The following is an 18,423-nucleotide window of genomic DNA, read 5'->3' on the forward strand; positions in this document are numbered from 1 at the left end:
TGTGATACTGGTCTTGGGAGTCAGGAAGACAGATTAAAATCCTACCTCAGTGACTAACTAGCTATTACTCCCTGAAGCTATTTGATTTCCTCAGGAAGAAATACAAGATAATAATACCTGCCACCTAGAGTAGTCTCAGGGACCAAATAAGATAATGTTTGTAAAGCACTATGAAAATCTTTCAGTGCTTTAGGAATAAATGTTGGCTATTTTTAATGACTTGTCCCTGGTTTACAGAGTCAATGGACATTGAAAATGGGATTTGAATCCAGGTCTCTCTCAATTAAAGATCCACTGTGTACTCTTTCCACTGAAATAACATAACTGTGGCTTCTGTACAGGCTCTGATCAAAACTTTCCTAGCTTGGGCACCCCATGGTACTTCCATCATCTTAGACTTCCTCTCTAAAATTAGGAAAAAAGATGAAATCTTAGATTTAATCATCTGTATATGACTTTTGTGATTTAAGAAATACAAATGTGTTTAAAAAGGAAAATGTGTTACTTAGCAGACAATTCCTTACTAAATCTTTACACTGTCATAAGAAAAAGGCAATTGCTTAAAAATCATCATAAAATGCAATCCTTTAATGATTCTTCATTCACATCTTAAAATCTTATGGTCATCTGAAAGCATGTGCATGTATTTTAAAAGTTTAGATAACAATTCATAGAGTCTGTTTATGAGTCCATTTGGAGTATTAATTCTGAAAAGATAGTTTGTGTTATATGGCATCTATAAATTATATCATTTAGCTTGGCTTTCCTTAAAAAGGAAGGTCAGATGGTCTTTAACCCTTAAAATTTGACTTTGCAGAAACTGATTCTCAACATTTCAGTAATCTAGTTACTTTTGGTATAAGATTACAAGGACGACAAACATTCAAATGAAAAGTAAATCACAAAACAGTTTATATAGCTTACAAAACATTTTCCTTCAACTATCTCGTCTACAGCATAGCCTGTTGTTTACCATTTTATTTGCTAGTCTAAATAATTTTAGTTTCGCAATAAGTTACTTTGAAAACCTGCCAAAACCTGCTTCCTCCAGATCAAATCCAGCCTTTTCTCATTCTTTGTTACATTTTGGAACAATTATCTATTTCCACAAGACCATCAAATCGATAATTTGTCCATTTGCATAAGATGGACAGTGTAGCAACATTTTATCTATCAAAGGTGAAATATATAATGCAACAATTTTACAATGATTTATCTTCAATTACTTTTGAATAAATAAAAAATGTTTAATGAAGATAGATTCACAAATGTCCTAACAGTTTGCTGACCAAGCTATTTCCCCATTTCACTGAAGGGAAAGCAGAATAATAAAATTCAAAAACTTGTCAGTGGTTAGAGATCAAATGAGGCGCAAGGTCCATCATAGAGTTGGAATATCTCCCCTTATGCACACATGCAAAACAAGTGAGGGGTGGGGGGAAAGAAGGAGCTAATTATTTGTAGATAATTCTGAGAACTACAGTAGCCTGAAATTTGCATTCTAATGTTAAAAAAAATTCTTGGCAACATAATTCTATAAAAATGTAGTATTACTATGGTCTAGGAGAAAGGCTACCTCTACCAATGGAAAATAAAATGTTAAACTGAAGCAATTAGCTGAATACTTCACACTTAAGAACAAGGTTTTTTGACTCATTGGTCTTGACTGCCCAGGAAAAACCAGTTTAGGAGGCTGGATTACTTTTCTTAGACTCTGGGCTTTGTTTACCACTTTTCTGGCTGGCAGATGTTAAGAAATGCTCTTTTACTTTCTCCCTACCCACATGAGCTATATACACACAAACTTTTCTGTGTTCCTCGGGCATCTCTCCCACAGTGGCTTAGAACAGACTGGCTGAGGCATTTCCCAGAGTTAACCACACTGCCTTCCTAATCCTATATGTCTGTTACCGGTTCATTTTGACAGGAAATTACTAAGGTGCAGAACTCAATCCCCACACACCTCTTGTTCAAACATGACCTTTCTTTTATTGGGCTTCAGCAGCTAGGACATAATTTTGGGGAGGAAATGGGGAAGTAGAAAGAAGAAAGGAGATTAAGAATGAAAAAAAAGTTTATATAATTTAAATGCATGCAATCCACTTAATATTTCAAGAGAGCATTTTTTTAACCAACTAGAGATTAATTTTTAAAATGCAAATGGAAGACTGTCAATACAAGAGATATTTCCTCCATACAAAATCTTTCTTCCTGTCCTCTTATCCTACTCTTACCCCCTGCCTCCCACCTGACCCCCCCAAGAATACACCAATCTAAAAAAAAAAAAATGGACCAGTATGAACTGAGGCACTGAAGCATGTGGTTGGTACTATAAAAGAAATCAGCAGGGTTAAAGGAGAGCACTGAAAACTGAGGAGGAAACAATATCTGTCTGGATTATCCAGCTGCAGGGCAGCCAGCCAACTATTTCCTATCTGCTGTGTATTTAAGGTCTTCAGTCACTCATCCCCACCCAGAACAAAAATGACAATGAACTTGAGGACTAAAAAGTAGACTAAAGAAAGAGCTCCCTCTCCCCCAGACTCTATCCTCACCCCATTTTTCCTTCTGGGATGAAAGAAGAAAATAACACCTGCTAAAAACACAAGTGGAGTTTTTGTGGGGGAAATTAGAGAAGGAAAGTGGTCAAGGAAGGAAAACAAAAATTTAGCTCTTGGGCTAGTCAAGTAAAATGGCGTCTAGTTTTTTGTTTCTTTGCCTTTAATCAAAGGACAGAGGGATAACAATCCCAACATGGGGTAAATGAAGAAAAATGAAGGCTGCAACAATGCAGAACCTACACTACTGGGCTATAGCTCTTTAGGGACACGTGAAGCCAGAAGTTATGTCCTACAGGAAGGTCTTCCTCAGAGGTCCCATTAGGCATTAACCAAAACTAAGTTTTTGGATTTTGTTCAAGTGACTTGAGTTATCAAGGTTTTGTTACTTTTTTTTAAAATCGTTTTATCTATGTTTTCTAACTCTTCTTGTGACCCCAGCCAAGTCTGTCAAGTCACTCAACCTTTCTCTGCCTCAATTAATAAATTTATAACACAGGTATGTGTCTGGCACAATGCTAGGTAACTAGCTTCTGGGGATGCAAATACTGAAGGAGAGGGAAAGAACACAAAGGGGAAAATGAGTTAAGAAAAGATTTTGCCATTAGAAATGGCAGCATATCTATAATTCCATTCAACAATCATTTATGAAGCACTTATTATATGCTTGTTGGTAGGCTTTTAATTAGTTCCTGCTTTCAAGGAAATGATATTCACCTCCAATCAGAGAATAAAGATGGGGAACTCCAAAGCAATCCTATCTATCTCTGCACAATAGCTGGCTCTAGGGTTGACTGGTCTCTGGGTTCCCAGCTTTCTCTATACTCCTGATTATTCATCCTGTAATAATATTGCTTTTTCTAGCTCTATTTGGATGTCGAGTACAAATCTCCTGAATTTCTATGTTGTTTAGTTTTTTCAGACATGTTGCATTTAAACATGGCCTCATTTGGGGTTTTCTTGCTAAAGACGGTGGTTTGCCATTTCTTCCTCCAGCTCATTTGACAGAGGAGGAAATTAAGGCAAGGAGAGTTCAGTGATTTGTCCTGCCTCACATAGCACTAAGTGTCTGAGGCCAGATTCAAACTCAGGAAGAGAAGTACTACTGACTTCAGATGCAGCACTCCATCTACTTCGCCACCTGGTTGCTCCTGAATATGTATATTATTACTTTATCTTTCCACAACATTTTATGCTTTCCCCAGCATTTCACAATATATTATTTCACTTGATCCTCACAATAATCTTATAAAGTAGATAGAATTGATATTCTTCTCTTTTTACAGTTGAAGAAACTGAGGTAGAGATTAAATTATTTAAGATTGTATACCAAGTCAGTGGCAGAACCAAACCAGATTAATTTGTTGTCTTTTCCCCATGCCTCAGATTTTAACTTAAAGAGAAGGAGAGTTATCAGTCTACCCAAGGCCTGCCTGCCTCGGGTTACAACAGGAGCTAAGAAAAAAATTAACAGAGATGCAAAAACTCAAATGCATAACTTTAACAAGTCCTGTGGTATCATGTGGAAAGGGCATGTGGTCTGAATCCTCACCCTACTCATTTACTACCTATATGTTCTTAGACAAGGATGGTGCAGTTGATTGAGTACTGGGCCAAGAAAAGGAAGTTGAAAGAGCAAATATAAAAAAAAAATCCACAAACTAGGGAAATAGCAAAACAATATTCATAAGCACTATTTTGTTAATGTATCATGAAATCGACTAAAATTTAAATAGAGAAATGGGAGGGTTCAGACCTATGATGATTTCTTCACTAACAACCAGCAGCTTCATTTTACAGAAGTTAAGAGTCACAGAGTATTTATCAAGAGACAAAGCTAGGGTGTTTTTAATTCCAAGATTATCTATCCATCATTCTTGGCTGCTTCTCAACTATGGATTTAAGAATGGAAAAAGACAATGTTGGAATCCCCTTAACAGAAGAAAGGCAACCCATCTGCCTTCTTTCTTTATAAAAGAACAACTTTCCAAGTTTGAAATTATTGGGAAGAATGATGTCTCTGTGAAAGAGATGCTTTCTAAACATCTTAGTTTCATCCTAGAGAAGGCATTCAAGCCCAAACATCAAGCAGCGATTCAGCTCTCTAAAGCTATCTCCACACACACACACACACACACACACACACACACACACACACACACACACACTTGTTGCTACAGAACAGTCATTTTAATCAGTGAGGAAAATAATTTACTACACATGATCAGAATTCCATGTGTACTTGAAACCCTACTGATACCAGTCTTAGCCACTGTTTTCCCCTAGGGGCAGTATGGTCTAGTAGACAGAGGACTGATGTGGGAATTTAGGAGGTCTGGATTTTGTGTCAGTCTCTGATGCTTCAATAAATATCAGATTTGAAACCAAGTGTGTGATTTTGTGGTTTCAAGCAAGTACTTAGATCCTCAGTTCCTTCTAATTATTCTTCCCTACCTCAATTCTTTTCCTATTCCAAATTATCATTCAATAAGCTGCCAGTGATTTTCTTGAAACCAGGGCACTCATCAAGCCCTCTTACTCAATAAACTCCTTCTGAATTCCAGGTCCAAATAGAACATCATTTGCTAGTCTCTTAAAGTTCTTTACAACCTGGCCTTTCCCTTCTTACACTTTACTCTTCCCTTGACATACTCTATCATCTGCTAGACTGGCCTTCATGTTGTTACACACAGGACAATGCATCTCTTTACATTCCGATGCCCTTTTCACTGGTTAGGAACATTCACCTTCTCCTCCCCCCCTCCCCACCCCCTCTAGTTTTCTGGGCTTCCTGCAAAATTCAGCTCTTTCTGCATGAGGCAGCTGCTAGCACCTTACATTCCATTTGGTTTTATATGCATCTTGGATGTGCTGAATTATTCTCCTATTTGTCTCCCCCATTACAATGTGAGCTCATTAAGGGTAAGGAATCATTTGTGCTTATCTTTTATCCCTAATACTAAGCACAGTACTGGCCTGGCCCACAGTATTAAGATCTTAATAAATATCTGTTGATTGACAAACCACCATCTTTGGGAACTATAAGGATGAGATAATCCAAAGGAAATTATTTGCACTTGAAATGAATTATATGATTATACCTTTGCCTGAAACAATTCCCTTTTGTTTTACTGGAGTTAGTAAGATTATTTTGTAGGCCCTGAAGACATTCATCTACAAGGTAAAGAGTGGTTTCAGATGCTTTCCTTGAGATAAGAGAAAAATATCCAGTCCTAGGAGGTACCAAATTTCCTTCTCTTTCCCTCCTTCCTGGGAAGCTGAATCCCATCTCTAGCCAATATTCATTTTTTTTGCCCAGATGGGAAAGATACTATAGATCTCAGTGAACATTAACAAAATAGTCTCCATACTTTTACACAAGCAAAGCCCTCACTGTCCACCGTGCTGCCTCATTTCCACATGCTGAAATCTCCACCTTCCTTCAAAGTTTTGTTCATGTACCCTCCAAATGTTAATTGAATAAATAATATTTTAAAATATTTCCTTTCATTCTCTTCTAGTAATCAGTCTACTACAGAAATATTCATGGCTTCTCTATATTTGTAAATAGTTATTTTAAGGATCTATTGAGACAATTTTGGAAAGATACATGTTGCTCCCTTCCCATACCTCATACTTACTTGGTATATAGTTTGTATTTACTTGGGTCTATACATGTTGCCTTCCTGGATACAGTGCAAAAACCTTGAGGGAAGGAAGTGTTTCAATTTTAGATTTTGTATCTCTAGTATAGTGCCTGATATATAATCAGTGCTCAATAAATGTGTACTGATTGATATCTGTGACCCAAGTATAGCAAAAGCCTCATTTGTAGAGGAACCAAACTGTAAGCTGCCAAATAGGGCCTGGAGAAATGAGAAAAATGTGACTCATGTCTTTTAAGCTCAACTTAACTAAAAATGAAAAATAAAAACCCCATTATTTAGATAAAAAATGAAGCAAAGAATTTCTAATCCCTCTCAATTAAATGTGTTTTTTAAAAATGAATTTTAAAATCTTTTAAGTTAAATGGTAAAGTAATTTTTAAAAAATAATTTAGTTGTTTGATATAATACTTGAATGAATCAGTGATATTCCTGATGTTTGTATTTCCATCACCAAAGCTGATAAAGATTCAACAATGTTTATCCCATCATGTGGAACTTTTGCTTATGTCTTTCCAGAAGTTTTTGACAAGATAGACTATCCTGGCTTCCTCCACTAACCCCCCCAAGAAATACCAATAAGTCTATTAAAACTATCATTAATTTATCAGTGAGTATTGTTTCATACCATGTGACTGGTTGTTTTTCTAGTTATACATTTAAACTTGATACACCAATTTTTTCACACACATTTTAAAAAGAAAACTATAAATCTTAAGTCAAACTCTCCTAACAAAACTGTTTCTGTTTGTTTTTGTTTTTTTTTTTTGAAGATTCTATTATTTCATTCAAGGCAAATTGCTCTATATGTGCACCTTTCTCTTTCTCTTTGACATCAATTCTACACATTTCTCTGTCTCCTCTTAGAACAGGCTCAACCTTGCCTTTGCTGCTTATAATTTAAAAATCTTCTAGAATGAATCCAAAATAGAAAATTAACCTGCAGACATAATGTTAATTGAATAAATAATATTTTAAAATATTTCCTTTCATTCTCTTTTAGTAAGCAGTCTACTACAGAAATACTCATGGCTTCTCTATACTTGTAAATAGTTATTTTAAGGATCTGTTGAGACAATTTTGGAAATTATGGGTGGAAGTTTTATTAGCATCACAATCCCAAACTCCACAGAACTATTAATAACATCTTTAAACCTAATATTAGGGCATGTGTCTAGATGCTTTTAACATCACAACAGTTCATTAGCAAATATTCAAGAAATCTACTTCAAATTTCTTAAAATTATAAGGCTACATTTGAAGACTACAATTCATTTAGCTCTAAAAGTAGCAAAGAATAAAAATTCAAATAAAATGTAATTAAATTAAAATAAAATATATTCAACTCAACAAACATTTATGGACTTTAACGAATCTAAACTTGTCAGGAAGTGAAAGAAGACTGAGTAAAACAAAAATTTACTATCCCTCCAGGGAAGAGCTTCAAGGCAATTTATACAACACAAAAGTTTGGGCAAGCAAAACCTCAGAAGCAAAAGACCAAATTTTGGTTTATGATTTCGCCTTTACTACTTATGTGAAAACTAGGGTAATGGATTTTAGAAGTAGGATCAAAGGATAACTAAGTGAAAGAAAGATAACCCACCTCATAAGAACCCTTTCTTCTGCTCTGATTTACTCCACAAGAACCACTAGGTAATGGGAACATCGCTGTTTATGGAATTTTATCCATTCCATAATTCAAATGGTGGTAATTCAAATACATAACATCCTGGTCAACTAGAAAGAACACATAGGCTTTAGAGTCAGAGGACCTGGATCCGAAAAAGCCTCCCTACACATCTTACTTTTGGTAAATCATCAACTTTTCTCTCTCTAGACCTCAGTTTTCTCATTTGTAAATCATGAGGGTTTAGCACACATGTGTCTTATTTGCTAGGAGGAGGTGGGGAAATTTGGAGCTCAAAACTTTTTTTTGTTGTTTGAAATTTAAAAACCAATTATTTGGTATTTTATTTTCCCCTAGTTACATTTAAAAAACAATTTTAAACACTCATTTTTAAAACTCTGAGTTCCAAATTCTCTCCCTTCCTCCCACCCAATTCCCTTATTAAAAATAATTTTTATTTTTCAAAATAAGTTCAAAGAGTTTTCAACCTCCACTCTTGCAAAACCTTATATCACAAATTTTTCTCCCTCCCTTCCCCCTAGACAGCAAGCAATCCAACACAGGTTCAACATGTGCAATACTTCTAAACATTTATCTCCATTTGTCATGCTACTTAAGAAAAAACAGATCAAAGGGGGAAAAACATGATAAGGAAAAAAATGCAAGCAAATAACAACAACAAAGGTGAAAATACTATGATTCATATTGTTTCTATTGTTCCCTCACTAAATGCAGATGGCTCTTTCTATTACAAGTCTGTTGAAATTGCCTTAAATCACCTCAATGCTGAAAAGAGCCATGTCCATCACAATGGACTATCATATAATCTTGTTGCTGTATGCAATGTTCTCTTGGTCCTGCTTACTTCACATAGCATCAGTTCATGTAAGTCTCTCCAGGCCTTTCTGAAATCAGCCCAATCATCATTTCTTATAAAATAATATTCCATTACCTTTATATACCATAATTTTTTCAGCCACCCCATAACTGATAGGCATCCATTCAGTTTCCATTTCCTTGCCACTATAAAAAGAGCTGCTACAAACATTTTTACACATGTGGGACATTTTCTCTTTTTTATGATCTCTTTGATATATAAACCCATACTTCTGGATCAAAGGGATCCTGGAAAAAAACTGGATGTTCAACCTTTTGGTCATAGAACACAAAATTTAAAAAAAATTTAAGTTGTTTTAGCATGTAATTAGGAAAAAATAAAACATATTTTTAAAAACATCAAACAAAAGACCCCAGAATCCCCTTCAGCTCTAAATGTTGAAGTGGAATTAATAGGGACACTCCCTCAATGCCAGCTTTTTAAAAAACTGCTTTCCTCAAATATCAAGAAATTAATTTTCTCAGCCTTTTTTTAAAAAATGAGGTGAAAAATAATCCTTTTTTTTAGAAAGATGGGTAAATCTCAACCCTATAGTAAGCAATATGCACTTTAATTGAAATTAATCACTTGGCATTTTTTGTAAGGAGGCTACCCCTAAAGAACCCACAAAAGAACAGAAATTCAGCTTCTAATCTTAGCATTTTTTATAATGGGGTGTAATTGCCTCAGAAACACTGTGGCAAAGTGGACTGCATTGGAGGAACCGAGTCTGAATCTGCTCTCCCACAAACTAGCGAGGGGATCTTAAGCAAGCTATTTGACCAGTCTGGTTAAAGTTGTGCCCTTCAGGTCTTAATTTTTACATAGGGGACTGCTATGCACCAGTCAAGAAACACTGATTAAGAATTTATTATATATCTGGCACCATCCTCAAGCATTGTTCTCCATGCAAAGAGAGGTGAAGCTTACATTGCAACAGTGATTGTCTTCAAAAGGACTCTACTCTCCTCATTTCCCAAATCCCTCGACTTTTTCATCAGTAGAAATATGTATGCTTAGAACCAAGTTTAAACATATATTGGATCATTTGCTGACTGAGGGAGAAAAATAATTAGAATACTATTTCATAAGGGTGAATGTCAAAAATTATCCATGTATATATAAATAAAAAGCTATAGTTAAAAAAAAAAGAACCAAGTTTAACCCCTCAGATAGATTTGCCAGGCAAATATTATCTTACTTGATCCTCACAACAACTCTTTAAAGGAAGTACTGTTATTATTTACAACTGAGGAAACTAAGGTTAAGTGCTTGACCAGATTCACATAGCCAGTGAGTATCTAAGAAGTCAGATGTGGACCGAGTCTTTCTGATTCCAGGTCCAGAGCTCTATCCACTGTGCTACCCACTTGCCTATTGTAAAGTAAAAAGATGGACGTGTCAGTGCTACTCGATAAAGATGTCTCATCTACCTGGGAGATACAGTCCCTTCAACTTGGACGTCCTTAAGAGAAACAACATTAGTCCACCGTTAAGTGAAGTTATATAGGGATCACTGATTTTCACTTTCCTTTCTGTGAATGAGCTTTCAAAAACAGCTATGTCATCAATGTGTAGTGCTGGCCTGTAAAATACATCTGCAAAACCATTGTCACATGGGTCATTCTTGTATTGGGGTGGCCCTAGTCAAACAGAAGATATCCATATTTTATGGAGGGAGTGCCCACAATAAAGTAAAAAAATAAAATAAAAAACACAATGACATCCTCCAAAAGAAGAATTTTAATCCCCTGAAGTTCTGAGAGTTGCAGAGCTCCCTGATTGGAAGGCTAGTAGATTAATTCTCATCCTATTCAGCTGTCTGCTAGGACATCAGAATATGGTCAGCAGAGGCATGTTATCATGTCCTCTGATCTATCTATTCTCAAGCAGAACACTCCTCCCCATCTATACATTCTACTTCCACAATAGTCTGCTCCCTAATATGCCCTATCTCCTTGGACCATCACCCCCATCGCCTCTCCAGGATTAACTTGCAATTTATCACCGAGTGCCTCAGCTTTGGCAAGTAAGCTTTTGTCTTACCTTGCATAAACACAGGCCTTTTTACCTCTTCACTGCTTGCCAAACATTTACTGTTTCCTATCCATTGACCTCCCATTTATTTATTGTCTTTTCCCACTACAATATGAACTCTTTGAAAGCAGATTCTCTCTTGTTTGCTTCTACTTGTATCCCTTACACTTATTATAGTGCCTGGTACATCAAGAGCCTAAGAAATCCCTTAACTCTATTACCATTGCTACAATGACAGAAGTTATTGCCCTAATAACTGTTCATAGTATCTGGAATTCTTAGAAATATCCCGAATATGGCTCACGAATGTATGTTGCATCTCCCCAGTAGAATGCAACATCTCTGAGCTGAGATCAGGTCACCTTATGTTATCATCTCCAGCATCCAGTATAGAACAAGTACTTAATAAATACTTGTAGATTCATTAAGTTATATGTCATATTACTTTTGAGAAGAACAAAACACCACATAAGTGTGTTCTTCTTCCTCTGTTAATAGTTATCTGTGCACATTATATTCATTTTTATAACCCCCAAAGTACATTGCACATGATTGGTGCTCATGATAGCATTATCATCTAAATGAAAATTATTAAATAAATGCTTGTTAAATGAATATGTGAATAAAGGATGAACTAATGAACATTGTCACACAATTTCAAGAAATTTACCATGATATTTTAGAGGCTTAGCAAATCCAATGCAAAACCAATACATTCCACAAAGAACTGGAAAAAAAAATATGTGTTAAAGAAGATGAAATAATTTTGAAAGCACAAAAAAAGCTCACAAATACCCCTTGGCATAGGTGCTGTGACATAATTCAGTCAGCATTGCCAATGCAGAGGACAGGATGAGAAAAGTGAGAGGAGGGAAATGAAGGGGAGGATTGGGTACTCAGGAAAAGCATGAGAGAGAGTGTGTGTGTACACACATATGTATATACACATGTACATATACACACATGTGTATTCACATACACTAACAAGGAATCCTGTTTTCTCTAAAGAATTTAGCAAACTGCTAGTAATTGTGCATAAAATTTTCTCAGTCAATTCACCTATCTGGGTTTACATTTCTCACCTGATAACAATCCCACTGTGTAGTCAATCGACAAATCTGAGATTCTCCAAGGATACACTGCTAGGGTTCTCCAAATAAAAGACAAATCCAAACTCAATCCACCACTAAACAAGTTCAGCAGAATTGAGGCAAACTCTCCCCCAAACTATTTTTTCCCCATCTGTTTTAAGAGTTAGTCACATGAAGGGAGGGGAGGAGGGAGAGAAGCTATCTTTCCCCATTCAGTTCTCAAACTACTTAAAAAGCAAATTTTTGAAAAAGGGTGAACTTTATTAAGTTGTTAAACTCCTCCTTCCCAAGGAAGATACAAAGCAGATTGCATGCATGTGCAAGTTCTTGAGGACTCCACGGTCCTCAAGATTACCTGCCCCCAAATTACAAATGGGACATGCTCCAAAAGTTCATTTGGTAAGCAGTTTTTTGGGAACTCAGAATGCATTTTTCCATAGGAAAAAAAAAAAAAAACCAAGATTAAATTGCAAGGCTGGCCCACAAAAGCTTATTTATTAACCCATAGCACAGCTGAACCATTGCACTCTAGTAACAGAGACCAACCTCCACTCAGAATGTTATTCTGAATTCCAAATTCTAATTGGAAGTAGGTGGAAGACATTCTTGCCTAAGCACAATCCCAGAAAAGGGGGTCCTAGCTAAAGACTTAACTGGGCCCCTCTCAAGCTAGACTCTAATGAAGGTGGGAGTCAAAAGGGAGGTAGAACATGGCTCCCAAGTAGAGTGGAAGAGGAAGAAGAAGGAGCACCCTAGGCTATGCTAAACTTGTAGGTTCAACTACTTGCTTGGGAAGAGTTCAAATCTCCCATCAGGCAAAAAGGCTTAAAAGCTCTCTAGAATCCAGAGGGTGACCTGCACTGGCTTGACTTCTAGGCAGCAACAGTTCCTCAGGTTTGTTAAAAGTGGCTATAGTTTAGGTAATTCAAAGCCAAGTATTCCTAGGGAGGGCCTTGCCTGTACTTTTAACTTGAGGCTAAATATACTGAAAATTCAAAGTTGATTAAGTTTCTCAAATGTCCATTTAATCATCTTATCTAATCCCCTAGATATGTATGTTTTAAATAATTCAGCAAGGTACTATCTGCTAGAAGTTAGGGAACATGAAAAACAGCACTGACATCTTAAGGTACTTACAACTTCAGAGGCTGATGAGACAAAATCAGAAACTCTGGGCTTCAGATTTTTCATCTGAAAAATGAAGGAACTGACTTATCTAAGTATCACAAAATCTAAGGTGCAGGGACCTATAAACTGCAGGAGTCATTGATTCTCCTCTATCATATAACCATGTAGTTGTCCAGACTTTGTTCATCTCGTGATGGATAAATCTTCATAATCTTCTTTATCAATAGCTAGGATTTATAGAGCCCTTTATGTTTTGCAAAGTACTTTACAAATATGATCTCTCCAACAGCCGGGGTGGAGGTGCTGTTGTTATTACCATTTTACAGATGAGGAAACTGAGGCAAAGAAAGATTAAATGATTTACTCAGAGTCACTCAACTAGTAAGTATCTGAGGCCATATTAAAACCCAGGACTTTCTACTGTGTGATCTAGCTGTCAAACCACCTTCCCAAGCAGCCTGTTTTATGCTAGGATAGCTCTAACAGAAATTTTTTCCTTAACCAAGACAAAATATATTTTTGCAACTCCTTCCTATTGATCTCAAAGTCCCTTCAAACTCTGGGTCCTGTGTGATTTACATATTTACCAACAATTCTGTAAACTGAATGGCCTGAGAAATTAGTTTAGCTAAAGTACAGACAGTTTGGAGAAGAGGTTCATATAGGAAGGCTTGAAAAGTTGAAGCCTGGTTTGAAAATCAAAAGTATCCTGGAAGTAGTGGGGAGCCATTACACATTTTTGAATAGAACAATGATGCAATTAGAACAGAGCAGTGGTTAGATGAAGGATGAAATGAAGAGGGAAAGAGACTATGGGCAAGAATAGTAAAGAAGCTATTACAACAATCAGCTTGGAGCTAGGATGATGGCAATGAGAATTTGAAATAGATATATATGGAACATACTATGGTGACAGCATCATCAAGACCTAACAACTGGTTAAATAAAGGCACGAAGGAGAGGAATAAAAAAGATTTGGATCAAAATGGGGAACCTAGGAAGAAGGTCAAATTTTGGCAGGAAGGTAATACATTCAGTTTGGGGTTTTCACACAAACACACACATACACACACACACACACACACACACACACACACACACACACACACACATATAGTTATCTGTGTCCAAAGAACATCCAGGTGAAAAAGTCTAAATGGCATTTTATAGATTGGGGAGCCATCTGCACAGAGGCAATATTGAAACCATGGAGATGGATGACATTGTTACTGGGGAGAATTTAAAGAGGGAAGCAGGAGGCAGAGCCAAGATGGCAGAAAGGTGTCCCTAATGCATTGCTGGTGGAGTTGTGTACTAATCCAGTCATTCTGGGGAGCAATTAGGAGCTAGTCCAAAGGGCTATAAAACTGTGTCTATCCTTTGATCCAGCAGTGTTACTACACCCCAAAGAGATCAGGAAAGAGGAAAAAGGACCAACATATGCAAAAATGTTTGTGGCAACCCTTTTTGTAGTGGTAAGGAATTGGAATCTGAGTGGATTCCCTTAAGTTGGAGAATTGCTGAATAAGTTCTAGTATATGAATGTTATGGAATATTAATATGGAATAGAATACTGTGGAATGTTAATATGAAATAGAATAATATGGAATATTATTCTATAAGAAATGATCAGCAGGCTGATTTCAGAAAGGCCTTGAGAGACTTACATGAAATGATGCTAAGTGAACTGAGCAGAACCAGGAGATCATTGTATATGGCAATATTATATGATGATCCACTGTGATAGATTTGCTCTTTTCAACAATGAGATGATTCAGGCCAATTGCAATACACTCCATCTGCATCCAGAGAGGGTGATTATGGGGACTGAACGTGGATCACAACATAGTATTTTCACATTTTTAAAAATTGTTTTTTGCTTGCTTTTTTTCTTTCCCATTTTCTTTCTTTTTTGATTTGATTTTTCTTGTGCAGCATGATAAATGTGTAAATATATTTAGAAGAATGGCATGTGTTTAACCTATGTTGGATTACTTGCCCTCTAGAGTAGGGGATGTGGGGAGGGAGGGAGAAAAATTTGGAACACAAGGTTTTAGAGGGGTATTAAAATATATTTTTACATGTATTTTGAATTATGGAGACTTAATTCACATTGAAGCATAGTATTTTCAACTCTTTTTTTGGTTTGCTTTTGTTCCTCATGGCTTTTCCCTTTTGTCTTGATTTTTCTTTCATAACATGACAATTATACATATATAATCTATATCATATTGATTGTTGTCTGGGAAATGTAAGAAAAGGAGAAGAAAAAACTATCTTTACATGTAATTGGAAAAATAAAAAAAACTATTGTTAAAAAAAAGATGCAGAGAAATATGCAAGTAATATGAAGAAGTGCTCTGCCCTTCTCCACATAGCAGCAAAAGAGGATAGTTTTAAGTTGGGATAAATCCCTACAGTCTCTAAATTTCAGTTCCTTTATTTCTGATTTTTTTTTTTGAGCTTTCTAGCTAGCAATCAATCCACCTCTCCTATTTTCACCCAATAGATGTTAGTATTTGGGGTCTTTCTGGCAATGAGCTTGGCTAGCTTAGCATTTGAATTCTCCTACAAAATATAAATTCCTTAAAAGTAGTGTTTGTTTAACTTTTTTTCTTCTTCTCTTTGGACTCCAAGTGTCTAGTAGACATATTAGGTACTGAATAAATGTAAGATAAATTGAACATTTTCTCTGCTTCCATTACAAACCCTCCTACATGGTCTTTCATTTCCTTTTTCCCTGTAAGTATTCCTCAATCAAAGGACAGAAGAGATCACAATAAAGGTGAAGAGGAGGAAAGGAAAAGGAGTTCTGGGGGTCCCAGGCCTCTATGTGTCTATTACTATCATGAAAAATGTATTGACAATACCAGGGCATATCTGCAGGTGTAGAATAAGTAAAAGATGCTAAGTTTCTGGAGTACTATGTTTAGAGAGGTGGTTAGCAAATGAGCATTCCAGATATTTAGCAAAGCAGGGAGGGTACCATCTTGAAGAAATAGGTCACAGAATCTTGTTTTCATTTTTAAAGAGGACTAATGACATCACGGGGTGATGTCTTGACTCACAAGTGAATTGGATTGAGGCAGAGTTGCACAAGGTCATCAGCCTCACTTTCTCTTCCAGTCATCAATGTCCAGTAGCAAGACAAAAATCAAGATGACTGGCAATGGTCTGAACACAGTGGACGACTTTGGTGCCTTTGATGTCTGACTAAACTCTAAGTGCTCTACACTTAGAGCCACCATTGTGGCCAATAGAACAAAATGTTTTCATCTGTCCATTCTAGTGAGGAAAGTCTTCACATTCTTGGAGCAGCCAACCTCTAACTCATCTATGGGTTTGATAATAACAATGTTTATATTTAACAATATAATAATAACAAATTGTTTAAAAGATACTTCTGCATACCTCTGTAAAAAATGGCAGTCTTTATTCAAATGATAGCATCTGTGAATGAGAGTTAATATGAAAATGAATCTCTCCAGTAAAATCTAAACCCAGCAATTTTTAGTAGGATTCTTCAAGTTTTGATCTTAACTGTGGAACTTGTCAGAACTCACTTATGGGTATATAGGAATAATCCCAGTCTAAAGGCAAACTATGTTAGTCCAGATTTATTTATACTTTAGAGGAATTATTTGATGCCCAACATGTCCAAGCTATATTATAAATAACATTGCATGTACATAAAATGCAACTTTTCAAAAATTAAAGTATCCCATGAATCCATCAGGGTTAGATTTAGTCTCATAGAAGAACAAAGTTGTTGAGGAAGTTTAACTTAATTGGGTTCATTCATATATCTATAGTGTGTCTACTATAAAAAAATAGGGAGGGGGTAAACCCACCTGACCAGTGAGATCACTGAAATTAATCCTGTAAATCAGTGGAGTAATAGAAGTTGTATTTAAATTTATTTGATAAGCTGTTGCCTACTCCAAATTTTCCATGTTCTATAGTTTAGCAAATTTAACTACCAGGCAATGATTGACTCTGTCCATATCTAAGCATTAACCTAGGCAAGTTCAAAAAGGATAATCACTAGGCTGGCTACAATGGGATTAATTTTTCAGCCAAGGTAACTCTCCAAAACCACTCGCTAATGTATAGAGGATCTATAATGGTAAAAAAAAGAGTTAACTGTGTCAATAAAATTACACCGTCCTGAAACATGTGTAAGGTATCTCACAAATGATCTCAGTAGATACCACAAGGGTATTTTTGCAAATTAATATTTGTAAATTCTAAACTTAAATACCAAATAAAATGAACATTTCTGTATACACAAAATTGATCAGATAATGTAGATTGTACATGAAACCACAGCTTGCTTTTCTAAGTCTCAAGTTACATTCAAAGATGTCTTGCTCACTGGTTTCCTTTTAAGTTTCTTCTGTTCATGCACATGCATTTAAAAGGATGTTTTAATAACATTTCTTTTTTGATAATACAATTGTCCTCTCCCTGGTAGTATTGTTTGGGGGAAGAAAAAAAATACTAAAATCTTTTAAAAACTATTTTAACAGTGTATTTTAAGATATGCTTTTCCTTTAGAATGTATCTAGATAAAAAATTTAAAGAAATCACCTTAAGATACTTGAAAAGTACCTCCATCATATGTAATTGTGGGAAATAAGGTCTGAGCTTAGCTCATCTTTTCCATCTCTCCCACAATATCGATATTATTATATGCTGCAAAAACCAGAGGCCATTTTTACTTCTATGCTTTCTAGTCTGATGAATTTCACAGATCACATCATGGGTGGAGACCTTTGGGAAGGATAATTTGCTGAGAAACTTCAACATATGATTATGTCTCATAGCAAACAGGACTGTGATAAGACTTTGTGGTGAGAGGGGAACTGAGCTGGAGAAAAGACCAACATGATAGCAGCTATGACATAGCTATGACATCTTGAACTTGATGTGTGATAAGCATCTTAAACGCAGCATATCCAAAACTGTATACACTCTCTTCCCTTCTCCCTACCACCCCCTTTTTCTGAACTTATCTTATCTTTGTAATATCTCTTTTCTGACATGCTGCCATCTTGGTGTAGACTCTCATCACCTCAACCCTAGACCACTGCAATAGCTTGCTAGTCCCTTTGCCACAAGAACCTTCCCCATTCTGGTCCATGCTCCATTCAGTTCCCTTTCTTTGACACAGGTTTGACCACATTATACCTCTTTCAATAAGTTCCACCAATTTCCTAATATCTCCAAAATCAAGTATCAAACCTTGTTTGGCTTTTAAAGTTCTTTCTAACCTGGCTCTTTCCTTCCTATCCAGGCTTTGTACTAACACCCCTTTATGTTCTGTGAGATTCAGTGACACCGGTGGTCTCATCATTCCTTGGACAGTGGTCTCATCATTCCTTGGACATAGCTCTCCTACCTCATGAGCTTTTTCATTAGCTGTCCTCATGTCTGG

The 18,423-nt window shown here is 36.1% G+C and overlaps 1 protein-coding gene across 2 annotated transcripts in view; it reads right to left on the reverse strand.

Annotated features, from left to right (window-relative positions):
- SPRED2 (sprouty related EVH1 domain containing 2) overlaps nt 1–18,423 on the reverse strand; it is a 165,475-nt gene that overhangs the window by 41,016 nt on the left and 106,036 nt on the right. The gene's annotated exons all lie outside the window — the stretch shown is intronic.

This window comes from Antechinus flavipes, chromosome 2 (genome assembly GCF_016432865.1).
Source record: "Antechinus flavipes isolate AdamAnt ecotype Samford, QLD, Australia chromosome 2, AdamAnt_v2, whole genome shotgun sequence".
Classification (NCBI taxonomy): Eukaryota; Metazoa; Chordata; class Mammalia; order Dasyuromorphia; family Dasyuridae; genus Antechinus; species Antechinus flavipes.